Raw genomic sequence first — 19,963 nt, 5'->3', positions numbered from 1 at the left:
TTTTTTCTTTTTTTCTTTTGAGACAGGGTCTCATTAAATTGCTCAAGACTTTGCTAAATTGCTGAGACTGGCCTTGAACTTGTTATCCTCCTGGTTCAGCCTCCTGAGCCCTTGGGATTACAAGCAGGCACCTTCATGCCAGGCTAGAATTTTAATCAACTTATTTCAACTCTTTTTTTTTTTTTTAAGCTACCTAAAAACAAACCTTCATTGATCATGGCTAAATAATATAATTTATTATTACTCTTTAAACTGATTAAATTTGTGTTTGCTTTTCTGTATACTAAGAGGAAGGCAATCCCTTAATTTATCACTGAACACAATAATAATTCTTGCCTAATAGGTTGGGAATCTACTTTCCTTTGTAATTTTAAATGAATACTAATTAGTGAGTCAGAGTTTTCGTATGAAAAATAATAAAAACTTACTACAAGGAATTAAAAAATAACTTATTTTTATTTGTGTCACTAATTTTATTGGGTAAGAACATTTTCCTTGATCTAGTTCTCAACTGATTATAAACCATGTTGAGGGAGAATATGAACTTGGGCTTCCATTACAAAATACCCTGGACTGGGTAGCTTAAACAACAGACATTTCTTTTTGATGGTTCTGGAGAACAGAAGTGGGGTCAGGGTGCCAGGTTCTGGTAAGGACAGTCTTCCTGGCTTTCAAGTGGAAACTTCTGCCTGTGTCCTCCCAAGAGAAGGAGTGGTGGGGCGGGGGAGAAAGAGAGAGAGAGAGATAGTTATGAGCTGGTCCTTTTTGTTCTCTTTTTATAAGGGCATTAATTGCATGAGAGCCACACCCTTATGACCTTATCTAAACTTAATTTTCTTCTACAGGTCCTATTTCCAAATGCTATCATATTGAGAATTAGGGCTTTTATATATCAATTCAGTCTATAGCAATCAGTAAAAGTGAATTATAGTCTAAATCACACATAACTTTTTTTTACTTATATGAGTATGTTAAGAAAAGTATTTTTAATGCAAATTTTATGCCAGTAGCTTGATATTTTTAAAGTTGGCAGATAACTGAGAAAGCAGTCTTGAAATACACAAAAATGGTAATAATAACTAGCATCAGCATTGTTGTCTCTCTTCTGATTTATCTTAAAATACACTAAGGAGTTTGATATTATTTTTTCATTCTGGTTATTCAATGATTAAACAAATATTAACTAAGTTCTGAATGGGTGCTAGACACTGTATTCAGTGCTCTGTATGAATTAATTTTCACTTAAAAATATAACATAGTTTGTGGGTTCTCAGGACTGGAGAAAAGCATTTTTTTTTTTTTTTTTTTTTGAGGTGTAAACAGGTTTATTAAGCTGGTGCTGACCCCTGCCTACGGTGAAGGTCTGTCGCAACGCAAGGTCAGACATGGCGTCAACTCGACGGGCACCGTGACGGCCCCATTCACTCATCGTATGGGCCTAGCCGCACTCGCAGATGACCTCCACAACACTGGGCTCCATGGGCAAAGGGTCCGGACAGCGCAGGGCAGCCGAGGCCACCACTAAATCAAGCAGCAGGTGCACAAGCTCCTCATCCGCCATAAAGTGCCACAAATAGAGCCGCAGGAAGTGGCAGTCCACCTGCACCTGCTGCAGCCCGAAGCACCCAAAGATACACTGCCTCACACATTCCAGCAGCGTCTTCAGACTGATCTTAATGATCCCGTCAACACTGACACCTTGTTGAACTCCACAGGGCTGAACACATGGATACGTTCAGAGAAGAGCTTCTGGATGTTGCTCAGGAGGTTGGTGTCCATTGGAGCACTGGGTGTGTAGCTGGGTGCATAGAGGCCCTGCTGCCCAGAGCTGCTGTACACTGAGAAGGTCCTCTTGCTGGAGTCGCTGCTCTGGGTCTTGTGAACACCCTCTTCATACAGGAGCCCCACCTGCACGTCCATAGCTGTGGTGTCCTCCACAACCCGCTTCATGACAGCACACACATTCCGGGGCTCCAGGGTACTCAGCCAGTCCCGCGTCTCCACGCTCTTGCATACCACCTGTGATATGACCAGGCCTTGCACCTTCACATAGTGGGTCAGCAGTCGCCGTGCTGTCTCTCTGGCTTCTACACACAATGTACTGACAGGTGTCACTGGAGACTGGTCCTGCACCAGAAACTGCTCATCCGTGAGAGTGAGGATGTAGGAGAAGGTGGCTGTCTCATAGTCCAGGCAGAGGCGGGAAAGCAGCAGGAGCAGAGCAGGGGGCGTGGCTCCTCCCTTCTCTCCCGGGCTGTCGCAGAAGCTCTGAGAGGTCTGGTACATGGAGCGGATGAAACCCACAATGAGACCCTCTAGGACACCCTGGCTGCAGAACTCACCCCGGAAGTAGGGCTTGTTGGAGAAGGACACCTCCTTGGCAGTGAAGAGGTGCACAGCCACCAGAGACGCCTTGATGTGGCTCAAGATGGAGCTGGCCACATTGGCCAGTGGGGCCTTCCTTCCCAGCCAGGCGAGGAGCAGCAAGCTCCTGTCGCACATCGGTCAAGCAGCCCAGGAAGGCTGCCCCGCAGGCTTGTAGATGATGGCCCAGGCGCTCGCGGCCACTCGCTCCAAGATCTCAGTGGCCGCCTCGGCGAGCCCTGCAGCAGCCAGCAGGGCCCCAGGAGCCCGCAGGCGCCGGTGGAAGCGATCCAGCGTCCGCACCAGCAGCGCGTTGTCACCACCACCCTGCTCCTGGGCCAGTCGCCGCGCCACCAGCGCAAAGTATCGACCGCCCAGCTCCCGGGCGAAGGCTGCCAGCTTCTCGGCACCCGGGAGTCCTTGGGCCGCAAATAGCTCCTGAAAGGCTGTCGCCACCTGGCAGAGGCCGCCCACGAAGCCACTGCCACCACAGTCAGTGAACTCTAACACGTCAGACGTCAGGCGCAGGAGGAGAGGGCCCTAGCTCCGCCTCCTGGCTGCTAGCTCCTCCTCAAGCCTCCCGCGCGCATGCGCCAGGAACTCCTCACACAGTTCCTCAGCGGGCTGGCATAGGGCCAGCAGCTACTCCATGCATTCTGCCTGCTCAGGGGCGCCAGAGCCACCCTCCCTGAAGCGCTGCCGCAGCTGCTGGGCCAAGCGGGCGGTGATGACCTGACAGTCGTCCTGGATGGCACGGAAGGAGGGCAGGTGCTAGTCCTGCTGCAGCACGGCCCGCGCGCGGCCCTGGTAGTGCAAGGCCTGCCTGTAGGCGCCCAGCTCCACGCATTTGGTGAGGCACGAGGGCAGCTCCAAGAGGAACTGCAGCTTCCGCAGCAGCGCATGTATCCCTGCCAGCTTGGTGATGCGCTCGTCCTGCAGTGTGGCGCTGATGCGCGCCCTGAAGTTGGTGATCACCGCCATGTTGGTGGCCAGGCGGTCCATCTCGTCCTCCATCTTCCGGAAATCGTTCTTCGTGTTCCGGATGGTCTCTGTGACTGAGATGAACTTGTAGTTTGCATAGACCAGGGTCTGCTTGTCGCTGTCTAGAGCCTGGCTCTGTCGCACCATGTCAGTCTCACTGCCCATCAGCTGTGCCAAGGGGCACTCTCTACGCAACTTGTCCAGATACACCGCATTTTTTATCTACAACATTTCTAAGTCTGGTCAGGGAGAGTGAAATCCCACTCCTTCCATGCATCTGCATGATGACAAGATTTTTTAGAGAGTCGTTGCAGAACAGTCCAAGAAAGATATAAATGGCTCTGCTAAGTTAAATGTCTGGAGACAGATTCAAAATTATTTTGAATAATAATTGAATAAATAAATATGGAATAATTTGAATAAATTGGCAAGAGTCAATAACTGGACAGGGTGGTTTAGGGAAGAAGAGGAATTTGGGTTGATTTTCAGTGTTCTGGATGAAAAGATGATGATGTTACTGGGTTGCTCTGTAAAAGGAGAGGAAAATTCAGGGAGATTAGGAGAAAAATATACTGACTTTGTGAACTAACTGTAATGTTTGTGTCTACATGTGCAAAATTAAATGGAGACTGCAAACAAAGTAAGTCCTTTCATTAAGAGGGGGAGGAGAGAAAATGAGTACTTGTTTTATTTTTACTCTCTTTGTTTTCATTTCTTTTTTCAAGAGAGAACATGGGAAAAGAATCACGATCATTTTGACTTTTAATTCTTTTTGGAAATCCTGGAACTCATTGTGGCCCTAAAGAGAAGAGAATTCACACAGAGGAGGTGTATTAGTTTCCTATTGCTGCTGTAACAACACAAACTAACTGGTAACACACATCTATTTTCTCATAGTTTTGAAGGCCAGAAGTCCTAAAATCAAGATGTTGTTAGGACTGCATTGTTTTAGAAAACTGCAGTAGAGAATCTGTTTTCATGTTTTATCCAACTTCTAGATGGTGCCTACATTCCTTTTTTTGTGTTCCCTTCTTCCATCTTCAAGTACAGCAGTACAGCATCTACAAATCAAGTCTCTAACATCTGCATTTGTTGTCACATCTCCTTCTCTGACTCTGACCCTCTTGTTTTCCTTTATGAGGACCCTTGTGATTACTTTGGCCCATCTGGCTAATCCGGCTAATCTAAATATCCTTAATAATCACAACTTCAAAGTGCCTTTGCTACAGGTGTTAGTCAGCTTTCTGTTACTGTAACACAATACCTGATATAATCAACTTAAAAACAGGATTTATTTTGGTTCACAGTTTTGGAGGTTTCAGTCTATAGTTGGTTGACTCCATTGCTTTTGGGTTCATGGTAAGACAGCACACCACTGTGGGGAGTGAACAATGGTAGAAGCCCATTCACCGCATAGCCTGGCATTGAAAGAGATAAAATGATGAGTGCCAACCTCTCTCTTTTTAAGTATTTTATTTATTTTTAATTTTTATTTTCCCTGTATCACATCACTAATGACCTAAATTCCTTTCACTAGGTTTCACCTCTTAAAGATTCCACCTCCCAACAGTGCCATAGGCTGGTGACATTCCAGATCCAAACTCTAGTACCATGTAAAGCAATATATTAATAGGAGGAGGAACTCTTTTGGGAGGAATTATTTTGTCTTCCACAGAGGGTCTGTCTTATCCTTTATCTTGGCTGGTGGGGGTTGTGGGGGAAAGCTCAGTCCCAGAAGGGTCCAAATGAGGGACTGTTTTTCTTTTCTTTTCAAATCCTGGAAGACTTGTCAGTCAGATTTGCAATTATGATGATGTCTACACATGTTTTTGGTACATTGGAAGTTTGGAGCATATTTTGAGGAGCTATGTCATCTATCAAGAAATAATGTTATTATTTGAAGTTCATTGTTATACATGCTGTGGTGGGAGGGAACACGGAAGGGATCTAAATACGTCTCCAGCATGTTTGCAAAAGTGGAATAATCCCTAAAACAGGGAAAAATAATCACTCTAAAATCCTCACCTTAGATAGCCTTGCATTCTTGCAGGAGGGGTACCAAGTAGTTCCTACTTCTAGGGGGATGAGTTGTGACTGCTTCCTCTACAAAGCCTTTCCTAACTCCCCTGCCTGAATGAGAAGTTCCTCTCTTCTTCCATGGTTTCTGGAGCATAGGTTTATTTTAGAGAATCAATCACTTTGTAATATAATTTTTGCTTACTTATTTGTCCCACTGTAAGTAGATATCATACCTATTTCTAGTGCATCCCTTTGTGCTTGATATCATGCCTACCAATGATTATATATTGAATGGATGAATTAAATTGTTTCTATAACAGCTTCTGAATCTTGAATTTCCCTTTGTATACATAAATATATAAATATATATTTTTTACTTTCTCATAGATTTATAGGAATGCTATATTGGCTATATTTATAGGAATGATAATTTCTCTAAATTGTTTAAGAAATTCAGAAAATGCTTCTTAACATATGCAGTTATCAAATGAAAGTCTGTGCTAAAATTTATTGTTTTCCTTTAGTTTTACCTGCCAAAGTTGTTGGTTGGTAAAACTTGCCTCCATGGTGAAGCAGAGTGAACTCACAGCAACACACAATATTTTATGCAATGCCTGATGAATGGAAGACACCCAATAAAGCTTTATAGAATAAAAAGTTGAAATAGTTAAGTAGTTAATAATAAGAACCCTAGGCTTTATCGGTCATTATACTTCTTCTATTTTTTTTTTTTTTTTTTTTTTTGTACTGGGGATTGAACCCAAGGGTGCTTAAACATTGAGACACATCCCCAGGCCTTTTTATTTTTTATTTTGAGATAAGTTCAGTTGCTGAGGCTGGCTTTGAACTTGCGATCATCCTACCTCAGCCTCCCAGGCTGCTGGGATTAAAGGTATGTACTACCATGCCCGACTTTGTCATTATACTTCTAATAGCATATTTTTAGAAAAGTAGAAAAGAAAAACATACTGAATCTTCTGTGTAAATTAATTATTTCCTTATTGTTGATGAGGTAGAAAAATTTCCCTTCAGTTTTCATCACTATGTATCAGTCAGCTTTTGTTGCAGTAACAAATAACACCCCAAATCTCAGTGATTTACAACAAATATTTCGTGTTTTAAAAAATATTTTTTAGTTGTAGATGGACACAATATCTTTATTTATTCATTTATCTTTTTAATGTGGTGCTGAGGATCAGACTGAGTACCTTGGACATGTTGAGCTACAGGCCCAGCCACAACCCCCAAAATTAGTTATTTTGCCCATTATATCAAAATATATATTGCCATGTTTCTGATGACATGGAGGGGCTACTTTGGGCTCTAATGTCTAGTCAGATCTTCTCATTCTTGGACAAAAGTCAAAGAATCACTCAATACCTAAGATATGCTCTACTCAAGGTCAAGAAGGGCCAGAGCTCAAAGGGAAGGGAGAACAGGGTGAACTATGCAAATACATGTAAAGCTTTTGTTCTGATACAACTTATGTCCCATTCACTCATGTTCCATTGGCCAACGGAAGTCATGTGGTCAAACTCAACTTCACTGCATTGAGTAGGGGAATGAATGCACTCTGCCCACAGGAAGTGGGCATTGCCACGGTGACAGGGGAATAAACATGTACAAACAACAAAACCCACCATGACTGTGTCTGAGGTAATGTTTGTCAAACCAGTATTTGACCTTTTATAATATTAATTACTCCTTAAGACTTTGAATTTGGAGTTCTATTTATATAGCTTGAGTAATAATGATTAGAAAGTTTTCAGTCAATTCTGTATAACTAGACCCCAGAGAAAGAGTAAACAGATTTGGGCATTTTAGGTAAAGAAAAAAAATTTAGCTTTATAAATATATATGTTGTATGAAGATGGTGACGGTCAGTTATTTTCAATATCTATGTTTTATTCCAGCAGAAAGAGATTTAAATTAAAGTAGATGTATTGGGGTATAGTTACCATAAAGGCAATTTCTTGACCAGTCAAGTGAAAAAGACATGGAAGGCAAAAAGTCTTCCTAGAGGAACAATTAAATCATTCATCTACTTGGAGGAAGAAGTCTGGGCCAGATGACAGGTTTCTGCCAATTCTCTGTTTATAGTACTTTGAATCTGGAAATAAAGAAGTCCTTCTAAAGACAGATGGTATTAAAATTCTTCTTACATCAGAAAAATGGCATTAAGAGACTCAAACTGGCTTGATGTAGAAAATGAAAAGCATAAGAGAAAGAGGAAGGAAAATATAATTCAGAAAACAACACAGCACGGTTCATTGGAGTTTTAATATATTCATTTGTTTTATTCATACTTTCAGTATTTAATTAGTACCTACTATTGTCAGTCACTGGGATAGGTGACTGGTTTGGTAAGAAACTGAAGCCAGAATTAAGGACAGGTAGTTAGTGTAGAAATAGAAAATCGGGTCAATTCGAGGAAATGAAGCCATGAAGCCATCTGCCTTTGGAAGTTGGAGACTGCCCCTGGAAGAATGGAATATCAAGGATCTCCGGAGGAGCCCATTGATTACCAAATTTACCTGCCTTTATCAAGGACTGCAAGCAAGGAGATGCTAATTAATGCCCCCTGGCCCTTACCCGCCTGAATCACCTTGGCCCTCCCCCTGCCCTTGGCTTCTCACTTATGCAAAACCGGGCCTAGTCATGTAGACAGGAAGGGAGAGATAAGGCGGAGAGAACTGGAGAACAAAAGAGACTTTAACCTATAAAAGATGCAGGGTGTGCTCACTTCTTGGGACTTTAGAACATCAGCCATGGCCCCCTTCTCCCTGCCGGGAGAAGTCTGTATTATTCCCTTTAAATAAACCTGCTTAATATGCTTGCCTTGGCGTGCTTCTCTAGTGCTTAATCTTCAACATTAGAAGAAGCAGAACTCGTCACCGGTAAACGGCGGTCTCAAAACTATGGAATTTATAGTTATTCAATATAATCAGCTATAAATTTCACACCTCACCACTATTTTGCTCTGATTTTATGCTCACCATTTAAGAAAGAGAGTAAGATATTTAAGCTATATTATGATTTTCAGTTATAAACATTTAAATGCTAAAAAAAAAAAAAAAAAAAAAAAACTGCCATTCAGGAGATCAGATAATACTTTCTTCCTCAAGCATATTTCATGAGCTCCGAGGTGTTTGTAAAAGATAACTGATCCTCTCTGACAGATCAGTTTTATTTGCTTTTGAGTTGGATTTGTGAACAAGGCAGCAGTGGTTCAGAGGCTGTTGTGTTTCGTGAATACTTTTAAAGAAGTTATCTCTTCTAAAAAGACAAGAGCAGGACGTCATTTTGAATGTTTATCTGCACGACCCGCCTTAGGGGTTCAGGAACCGTTTCCTCATGAAATGATGCAGGTCTGAATGTTTAAAAAGCGAAAAAAATATTTGTCACAGTAGTTGCTATGTGGCATTACAGAGTCTTAATCCGTGAGCTAGCAATGGAATGTGTTTGCTTGTTATGACCAATTTATGACAATCCTGACTCTTATGCAGTGCTTACCAAGAGCCGGGTTCTTGAGATTTGCTGACTCACTTAATCCTCACAATAGGCAGGGAGGCGCTATTTTGCAATTCCACCATTATCCCCATTTTGTAGATTAGAAAAAGTGAGGCTTAGGCTGAAAATTTGCACAAGGTCACAAAATTAGTAAATAGCGGGTTGGGCTTTGAATGTATATAGTATATCTCCATTTTGCTGCCTCTAGCAAAGCGAATCCAATAACCTGAAATGGTATTATCATTTGGTTTCATCCTACCCTTCAGCTTGATGTTCTGGCTCTTCTGGTTTGGACCATGAGTTTGTAATTGCTTCTCTCAACAAGCGAAGAACTTTTCGCGGATTCTTGTGGTGCTTAATTGCACAACAAAACAGTGTATACACCACTTAAAACAAAATGAACGACGGCTGATATTAATCAAGAGAGGCTCGATTCAGGTCTAAAAATGACCAGTCATTCTCCAACGACAGGTGTAAAAGTACAGTGATTGGGAGCCAGTAAGGAAGTAGACTCTTCCCCATGCAGGGTCCAAGGACTTCACCCAGGCAGGTGAGGACCCGTCCACTCGGAAGGGGCCAGTGGCAGCTAGCGCGGCACAACACCGGCGCCACCCGTACTGGATCTCCAGGTTCCTGGCTGGTTTTCCGGCTCCCCGCTGCGTCCCTGCGCGTGGCCCGGACAACCTCTGACTGGGAACTGGGCGCCGCTAGAAGCTTGTTCCCCCGAGCTGCAGGAGAAGCGCTGGCGCATCCTGGCCCCGGGCTCCCTGCGTCCTGGGGGTGCCAGGAACAGCAGCCTGGGAGTGGAGGTGCGCCTGCTGGGGAGAAGAGAGAGGAGGAAGGGCAGAAAGTGTGCGGCTGAGCCCTTCCCCTGGGTCCCGCCGCCTCTGCCCCTCGCCTCCCCCGCCGCCGCCCACCTGGGCGCCCGGGCTGTGTCGGCTTGGGCGTGAGGCTTGCTCCCAGGTCACACTGCCCGGCGCGCGGCTGTCTGCGAGCTCCAGGTCCCTGCCCTCCGCTCCCGCCGCCACGCCCTCCCTCCCGGGTGCCCGACGTGCTCCTTCGCTGCCACTTCGGTGTGGGCGCGCAGGTGCGTTTCCCTGAGCTGCAGCGGCTGCAGCGGCGAGCGAGTGAGCGCGAGGGGCAGACGCTAGTGTCTGTGAGTCACTGGTACCTGGACTGGAAAGACGCAGAGCCAGCGGCACGGAACCCAAGCCGGAGCCGAGCCCAAGCACCAGAGCACCGGAAAGCGCGGCCGGTCCTGGCGCCAGGCCGGGCCGCGCACGCACCCTAGCCCCTGCAGCCGGCTCGGCTCCCGGCCCGCGCCCGCCCGGGCCCCCGATCCCGGCGCTCGGCGCCCTACCGCCTGCCCCGAGGCGGCGTAGGGCTTGCTGGGGGATGTCACAGAGGCTCCTCGGAGCCCCCAGCCACAGCCCCCGCAGCAGCCGCCGCCCGCGGGAACCGCGACAATGAACCTCCAGTGTGCCCGCTGCGGAAAAGTCGTGTATCCCACAGAGAAAGTCACCTGCCTGGATAAGGTAAGCAAGGGGGCGCCGGGCCAGCCCCGACCTGCCGGGCGTCGGGCTGCACCTGCTGGGAGAAGTTTTGGCACCTGGGATGGAAAGAGATGAGTGGGTCGGCGTGTTTGTGCACTAAGGGAGGGAGCGCGAGGCAAGACGCCCGCAGGAGTGTCAGAGACCATTCTTGACGTATGTCATGTTGGAACTGGGACATGCTTTTGTAGGGGTGCAGGGCTGCGCGGCGGGCGCAGGGCGGCCCTGGGCATCCAGGGACCAGGCTGGGCACCCGGGGTCAGGGCAATTCTACATGCTGCTGTCCCCCCTCCGTCCTGTCTCTCACTCCCCTCCCTGGAGACCTCCCACCCCTCACCCTCACTGCACCCCCGCTCCAGCGCCTCCGGTGACCGCCAGGAGGGGGAAAGGCAAATAGTAATTAATCTGTCACCAGGTGACCCTTGCCACATTGCTAAGAATAATCCCCACCAGAGACGCGACTGCACACGGCTAGTGGAACCCACGTGTCACTAATCCACCCGGGTGGGGAATTCCAGAGGAAGCGGCTTTAACCGGGTTTCTACAGCTCTGCCCTCTGCCCTCTGCCCTTCTTGGGTATGGATGGAGTTGAACAGCCTGGGAGACAGACCCCGGGCCCGATCGCGAGTGACTTGACAGTTGAAACCAGCCAAGGCGTTCCCAGTGAAATTTCTATTAGATGCTACAAACGTCTTATTGGAGCAAGCCGTTATCCCAACTGTCAACCTTCAGACCATTTCTGCAGTTAAGTGAAAGCTGGACAGGGATGGGGCGGGGGAGGGGGGCAAGGTCACTTTACATAGTCTGGGTCCTGCCACCGCGGGTTGTCAGACTAGCCTTGGACACCTTTGTAGAGATCTACAAACACTACGTTTAGGCACTTTCACCTGGAATCCTTTTCGTTTTGAAGTCACTCCGTGGGCCCCATTTCTCCCCTGAGGGAGCTCAGAGTGCCTTTCTGGTTGCTCACAGAAGTGCAATATGGATAGAGACCTGGCAGTTCTTCCATCCTGGGTCTAGTTGTGGTGGGATTAATTTAAAACTACTAGCTGCCTGCTTTATTGACTGAACTGAAGGCAAACACATTGCTACTTACATTTATTTCATAATAGTATTTTCAAGTATGAGGACTGTGGTACACTTAAAAGCCTTCCTTCTGTACTCATCCTGGCCAGAATTGGCATTGTACTAAAATTATAAATGCTTATTTTTTTTAATTTCAGTATTGACATAAAGGATGCTTCCATTGCGAGGTCTGCAAGGTGGTTCTCAACATGAACAACTACAAAGGCTATGAAAAGAAGCCCTATTGCAATGTGTAAGTATTGTCGGTGTGGCATGCCAGGTGTGGCACAGCATGAGAGCATAAAAGTCAGTGGACCTGCCTGTTCTGAAAAATTGACTCACTGGTGTCACCCAGGTGTGCTGATGCCAATTGCTTGTTTATGCCACAGACTCTGGGGCCATGTACTTTGTTGAAGGTCACTGCATTTATGTCTTGCTAATGTGTAGGATAATTTGCCTCCATCTTCTACCGGGTTAGTTTTTGAGGTTCACAGCATTGTGGAGTTAGGGACATTTATTAGAAGCTGCAGAACTTACCTACTGAGAATGTGTGGGCTCTGACATGCATGTCAGGTAGGTTTCCATTTTAATCATTGTCAAGTTCCATTTTAATCATAGGATGTTGCCATCTTGCAATTTTATATCTGAACCTAGTTGCTAGGGAGAGTCCCATTTGTTTGACCTTAGCTGAGACCACTTCAGGCTTTGTGGGGCTTAAACAGGGAAGCTAAGATTTGAGACATGGGTATTTCTGGCTGGTTAGTAGTAGGTCTGCTCTAGTTGATTGGTATTTCTGGCTGCCTGGTAGTGGGGATTAAAGAAGTTAAGCTTTCTTTAGCAAGCTTTTCTGTAGGCATGCTTCTACCTTATAATAGCAAGTACTTAGCATTAATGTAGTGCTTATCATGTGTTAGGCCCTCCCTGTTCTGAGCAGTTTATGCATACCAGTTCAATCTTTACAATGATCCTGCAAGTTAGGGGGCACCATTATGACCCCTATTTGATAGATAAAGAAAGTAAGGCATTGAGAGGATGGGCCTCAGGAAAGGGCCCAGATTACATGTTGGCAAGAACTTCCAGATGGCTGTTTTGTGCCTATGGACACTTTGTTTCCACTGCTGTAAGCATCCCCACCAGAGACTGTTTTCAGCTGTGGGCTCTTGGCCCTGATTCTAGAGCCTTCCTCAGTGAGCCTTCTTCCCAGTTCCCCTATGGGACTGGCCTGCCCTGGCCTAGAGGTGGCAGAGGGACCTCTGGATTGCTGGCCTTTTGGCTGGAAAGTTGCCTAGAGCTTCATCCTCCACAGGGTCTTAGCAGCAGCTTTCACTCAGGTCTCCTGGAGATGGAGGGTCTGGTTCCATGCTTCACCCCATACTGGGAGTCTGTCATCATAGACAGCAAGTTTTTGATAAAACAGATGTAATGTGCTCTTACCTTTCTGGTGAAGTTTTTTGTATTTTTTTGTTTTTTTTATTTTAAGATTTTATTCTCCTTGTTTTTCCTTTAGTTCAGTTAGGGCTGAAAGGTAGACCAGAAACTTTTTAAGAAATCAGAAAATAGGAACTTGTACAGAGTTCAGGACATCCTTGGATAAGCAAAATCCACAGATTTTCCCCAACGTTCTTGTTGTCCTCAATCCTCCTAGATCATGCCTCTTATTGGGGAAACATGAAACAAAAATGGGATTTCTGTGTCAGGGTCTCTGCTTCCCTTAAGGAGAGGTATAAATACCTGGTTAGAAACCAAAGACAGACGGCAGTGAGAAGGGAAAGGGCCCAACAACCCATAAACAGGGTAATTGTTCTTTGATTAAAGGAGAGTGAACTGTTCTTCTTGTGACTGCTTCAGCCCACAGCCTGACTCCATCAGGCTTTATGGACCACATCAGGATTCCTTTACAGCTTATGCCCACCCAAGTGATAACAATGCTTTGGGTGCTTCTGGTAGGACCTGGAAGGTTTGGGAAGGAAAGCGGAGGAGGAAGAGGAAGTAACAGTTGCAATGAAGATGACTAGATGGTGAATTGAATTCATGAGAGAAAAAGAATTGGCAAAATAAAAAGTACATAAAAAGATGTAGCTGAAGTGGGGTGTTGATTGTTTTGGGTCACTTGAAAGTCCACTGCTTTCTGCTTAGTATTAGTTCAACGTGAGTCGTGGATGAGTCAGGAGGATTGGTTTCACTCTGACTCAATGGTGAAGTAGTGCCCAGAAGTGTTGAGATGTGGACCCCCCTCCAAAAAAAAAAAAATAGGAAACACCCTACTGTGTAGCTTTGTAGGTCTGCATTTTATTTTCAATACTTTACCCCTAAATCAAATGTTCAGATGTTCTAACATTTCTCAAGAATCCAGAACTTTACGATGAGTTTTAAGTCAAATTTTTAGGGTGGCTTCCAAGGGTTTTTTGCTTGATATTGAACCTGATAGTCCACTTTATTGAGCAGATTACAAAAGGAAGAGAGGAACCCACTTTTTTTAGTGGGCGAATGAACAGGAAGGATTGATGTTTTACATATATTTGTTTTAGCTTTAAGTTCAAGCCATAGCTTGATATACTGTCTCCAGATAACCAGCCCTGGTGAGTTGCAGGTTCTGTCTGCTGTGAGGGTTCCAGGGCTAAGGCATCTGTAATTCCTAACCCATATTTTTCTAAGACTGCTGTTGTCATGTAATCTGGTCTGCATGAATTACCCTCTGGGGAGCTCAATGCATCTGCTCTAATTCAGGTGGTGTATGTCAATCAGCTGTTCCTGTGGTCCCAGCCAGAAGGGCAGCCATAATTTCTCTGGGTCAATGGTGGAAAATTGATTCTCTAATGTACTACTGCTCCCAGAAAAATGAAACTATTTGCTGTCCATATAAAGCAATGTTTTATCTTTACCTAGTTTGATTCTGTAGTCAATCCACATTTATGCTTAAATGAAAGTGCTATTCTATTTCAGTCTGTCACTTTTTATTATGAATATTTTTGTACATACAAAATGGTTCAAAGAATAATACAGTCATCCCTTAATATCTGAGGTGGATTGATTTCAGGATCTGCCATATCAAAATCAGTGGATGCTGAAGTCCCTTAGAGAAAATGGTGAAGTACGTGCATATAACATTACACACATTCTCCTGTATATGGTAAATCATGTCTACAGTACATGTTATACTTAATGCTAGGTAAATACTATGTAAATAGTTATATTGTGTTGTTTAGGGTATAACAGCAAGAGAAGTGTGTACATCTTTACAACCGAAGCAATTTTTCAAAGAATATTTTTGGCCTAAGATTAGTTAAATCTGTGAATGTGGAACCTACAGAGGAGGAGGTCCTTTACATCTGTATATGCTTCCACTGAGAGTCAACTCTCCACATTTTGCCATATTTACTTCATATTTTAAATCTAACTATGTAGAATTTCTAAAAATGGTTGGACCATTTCAGTTTCATATCATGACATTTTATCCCTAAAAACAATAGGCACTAAAAACAAGGACATTTTCTTAAAGAATCACATACCTGTTATCACACACAGGAAAATGAACAAAGATTTGATAACTTCTGTATCCTGTTCATGTCTACATTGTCAGCATTGTCCTAAGAATGTCTTTTATAGCTCTTTTTTTTGTTGTTTTTAACCCAGGATCCAATCAAGGTACATACTTGTCATTTTATAACAGCAGAATGTAAACTTTTCATGGTCATTGGATATTCAATATCAGTTATTCAAATTCTGGCATTTCCCTTAGCTTATATAATCTTTGATATTCTAGAAAAAAGGACTTTAGTAGCATTTGTGTGTGTGTGTGTGTGTGTGTGTGTGTGAGAGAGAGAGAGAGAGAGAGAGAGAGAGGAGAGAATGACCTTTAGAAGTAGTATTAAGGATATGTTTAAAAATTTGAAAGCATGAATGTAGACATTTAGAATTTGAAGAAAACATAAAGATTTCTTATTTTAATTCACACCTGAGGGCATTTTTTAATGGAATGCAATAGTGAGTACTTCTTCAGTTTAAATATGTTGCTTGTTTATATTCTTATGTGTTTGGAGAAGAAACAAGTATTCTGTTTGATTTCATGAAAGGAGAACATGTATAAAATATAATCTATGATATTTCAATTTTGATCTTTTGATAGAATGATCAAAGTAGAGTACACATTAGATGCAAGCTTGGGCATAAATACACATTAGTTCCTAACACAGCAATGCACATCATTAAAATATTTAAAAACAAACTGATCTATTTGAGTACGTGCCATGTTTTCACAAGCTTTTAGTTTTCATAAGCAGGCAATGGATTCTTTAGCACATTGAAGATTTTTTAAAATCTTAGAACTTGCAAAACAAAGAGTACTAAGCAGTATTATTGCTGAGAGGTGCTGAGAAAATAACATGAGATGGATTAGACAAAAACCATAGCTTGTATTTACATGTGAATTGATATGCCAAGTTAAACTATAAACATTTTCCTATGCAACATGCCACACAAAAAATATAAAACCCAAGGCCATTTGTCAAATTATTTATTGTTTGCGAAAACTTAATTGCATTTGCAAAACATATATCTGTTCTTCAAATTTCTGAGATTACCAGTTAGAAGTGGCTATTGCCAATGACTGGCCAGTGAGCTTGACATTTGTTGATAGCACATTATCTTAGGTCTGGGGAGAGACTTAGGTAATGAGCGATGGTTTGATGACCTCGCCAATCTCCTCCAAATCATTCCTTCTGCAGAAAATTTTGGGGGCTGAACATTGGTCCTGACCTGTTCACATTTACTGTGTCTTAAATTTTGGGGCTAGAAGAACACACACCTGGGTTAAGTATGTTTGGCTACCCTTCCAAATAAGATTCCCTCTCACCAAAGAGTCTCAGATAACATGATTTTGTAAGACTTTTAAAAATGAAGCAGCAGGAGCTGTGTGCTGCATCTCCTCTTTCTCTGGCTATGCTAGCAGTCCTTCATGTGAATATTCATCAACTGTCCCCAGCCTTGGAAGATGCTGAACCTGAGCCAGCTGCCGCTCATTATGAGCCATCCAGAATGGTCAGTGCACTTCCACCAGCCTGTCTTGTGGGTGGTTATCTAGGCCAACATTCTGCTGGCTCTTACTTACCTTTTCTCTGTTGGTCACTCCTTGTTAGTTCCTTTGCTGAGGTTATCAGAGGACAGAGAAGAAAATGCAATAAACATAAACCAGAGAGTTTCCCCACCATCTATTTCTTTTATCTTGGTTTGGGCCTCCCAAATTTGGTTCTGTAACTCTCCAAGGACTTGAATTATCTCCAGGAGATTTATAAAATTCCTGCTATTAGGTTAGCTGTGATTGCTTCAGAACCTTTTGTGAAGTGCAGTATATTGTAATCAGAGCTTTAGAGCATGACAGAGCAGGATTTGAATCCTGAATTCATCCTGTTCTACTGAGCAAGTATCTGGATCCCTAAGCTTCAGTTTCTTCATTTATATGGATCTGGATCCCTAAGCTTCAGCTTCTTTATTTATAAAATGGGAATGGTACATCCAGATTCACACAGCTGGGTGAGGATTAATGAGACAGCACATGGAAAGGGTCCAGCCCAGTCCCTGGCACATAGCAGACAGTAGACAGTAGTGCTCCATTTTCCATGGTGGTACTTTTAGGAAGAGTGTAAAAAGAAGTATATCAAATAATAGGCCATCACACCTAGTGAGCCATTTATACCAAAGTTTTCACACTGTGAATTGTCACCTATTAGAGGGCTGTAACCAGAATTGAAAGAAAGAGGGGGGGTGGGGAAAGCATGAGAACAAAATATCAGAGTGCATTTGAGAAGGAAAAATAATAAAATGATAGAGGTACATCATAGGATTAGGATGTAGAAAATATATTTATTGGAAGTGGTAGCCAAAAACACTAATTCTGTTCCATATTGTCAATACTCCCATATATCAGAAAGTGTTGAAAGCTGTCTAAGTATAATGCTGTAGGATATACTCATGGATTTGAGCTGCCATTGCTTTCACATGCTTCTGGTCTAGGCCAGCCACACCCAATGGAGGCCAACATAGCCTTCCCTCAGGTCTCAGCCTGGCAGTCAGATTCTATCCTGCACTGTGTGGGAACCATATGCTTCCTAGCCATATCCCCTTCTGAGGGGCCTGTCTTGTTCATCCACATGTTCCTAGAGCCTGGCTCTTAGGAGATGTTCAATTCTTATTAGCCATGACTATGCAGATTAAGTTAGCATTGCAGAGTGTAGTCTCTGTTCTGAACCCCAGTTCAGGATGAGGCCCAGGCAGATTTCTTCTGGGAAGGCAGACAGAAGTTGAACAATTTACAGGAATCCAGCTGGTGTTAGGCTTTGAGGAGCCTGCATGGCGGTTACCAGTTTCCACTAATTCCAAACACCAGTGGATAAAATATCTCTATTGATGGTTTGGCTCACAATTTCCAATCCATATTGAACATGATGGAATTTATTTTCATTGCTTAGAGGCTCATTTTCAAAATATGACATTTAAAAGTGTTCCTTATTGATACTTGTTTATTTTCTTCTGGGTTTAGCTATATTCTGTAAAATGGGAAAATAAATTTCTTCCTAACAGGAATTTTACACTGATTAAGGGGGAAATGTTTGTAAGCCTTAGCGTATCAAACAATGCCTGCTAGGTACCTAAGTGTTTGTTCACTACCTTGCTTATTATAAGTTGAAAATTGCCTCTTTTTTTCCCTCCTTAAAAATAGGAGAAAATGTTACATTGTTAAAAGTGACAGTTTCTAGGGAAGGTTATTGGGGCATATCAGAGTCCTAGTTAGTATCCATTAGAATGTACTTTACCTGACTAGCCAAGTTTGCCAAGCTTGGCTTTGAACTTGCAATCTTCCTCCCTCAGCCTCCAGAGTAGCTGGCACTGCAACATATCTGAATTTAAGTTGTATACCTCCCAGAAAAAAAGAGATCTTTGCTTCCTTCATGAAAGGATGACAGTTTTCCTTTTTCTTTTCATTATAACTGGTTGGTTGAAAAGGAGAGGACATATTTGGAGCCACACAAAATGTTCTAGTATATATGAAAAATGCTGATTTTTCAGTTACCCTATTGACAATATCTAATGCATTTTAGTATTTTTGGAAATCATGCTAGAGAACCATGTTAACAAATCTTGCACTGAGTTCTGTCCCATTTGAGAATGTTTCCAAAGCTTCCCTGGATGCGTAGCTTCTGACTCTTTATGATGATGTATTAATTATGGAGTGATGTCAGTTTAGAAAAAGGTTCAAGATGAAGCACAGCAAATATCTCCTGAATCATGGTGAAATGCAAGGTTAATGCAAGATATAGATGTGTGTGCTTAAAGGTGTATTGATTATGTGTCAAGGGGTGGTGTAAGAGCACATTTCAGTAGGTCTTCTTTAAACATTTTCAGATCAGTGCTTTACAAAGTGGTTCCTGGGAATGTCAGGGAGTAAGAGAGATACAAACAATCATGCGTGGCACCCTGTCTTCCAGAGCATCAAGCCCCAGAGTCTCTAGAGGAAGAGGAAGTTGAATTTCTTTTCCTCTGTTTCTTCTCTATAGATAGCATTACTGGGCAGACTTAGGCTTTTAACAGTAGAAGGGGGATCTAGAGTAATTTTTATGAACTAGTATCTAGCACATTTCAGCGACTGAGTAAACAGATTATTCTTGTTTCTTCTGTGTTCAGGTTTGCTGCTGGAATTCAGCAAAGTCCTGCTAATGAATCAAATGGTTCTGCAGGTCTCTCTACTTAAACTTATAGGCACAGGCATAACCACGAAAGCAGGACCGGATTTGAATGGCCATGATTGTTTATTGCAGCTCTAGAAACCCAGTATTAACTTTATAATTAGCTTTGCATTTTCTTGGTGGAGTCTTGGAGGAAGTGGCTTTGCATTTAGCTGTGCTTACCTTTCTACACTTTCTTTTGATTCATTCCCTTAGAATTTTAGAAGGAACTAGAAGACAACTAGTTCAATGTGTTCTCTCCCTGAATTGCACCAATGATTAGACCAGTGGTCTGTTATACCTCTGCTTCAGCTCAGCAGTCTAAAAAGCCATTTAGACAAAAATCCTTGATTAGCTCCCCTGGTGCTCATTATCCATCAAAGACAGGTGCAAACCCAACACAGGGAGTCTGGAGGAATAGAATGACTGTGCTCAGCCCCAGGTTTTCAGATCTGGAATGTAGAAGGGAGTTAAATGGTTGCCTGCCAGTGTTGAACAAGGTCTTTAAACATGACTTCATTATCTATTAATTGATCAAGATTATGAATTCCACCAAATTCAGGCTGTGCACAAGAGCAATAACATTGAATAAATGTGCACATCAGTATAGAAGGGTATGCCCTATACACAGATTATTTTTTTTTCGGGTACCAGGGACTGAACTCAGGGACACTCAACCACTGAGCCACGCCTCCAGCCCTATTTTGTATTTTATTTAGAGACAGGGTCTCACTGAGTTGCTTCCCCTAACTGGTC

General features: G+C 43.3%; 1 pseudogene; it reads right to left on the bottom strand.

The window, feature by feature from the left end:
* Window positions 1-1,438: 1,438 nt before the first annotated feature.
* On the bottom strand, window positions 1,439-9,625 carry LOC124961209 (vacuolar protein sorting-associated protein 51 homolog; annotated as a pseudogene).
* Window positions 9,626-19,963: the final 10,338 nt, after the last annotated feature.

The sequence above is a fragment of the Sciurus carolinensis genome, chromosome 12, assembly GCF_902686445.1.
Source record: "Sciurus carolinensis chromosome 12, mSciCar1.2, whole genome shotgun sequence".
Classification (NCBI taxonomy): Eukaryota; Metazoa; Chordata; class Mammalia; order Rodentia; family Sciuridae; genus Sciurus; species Sciurus carolinensis.
The sequence above is the reverse complement of the archived record's forward strand: the minus strand, read 5'-3'. Positions and strand labels throughout refer to the sequence as shown.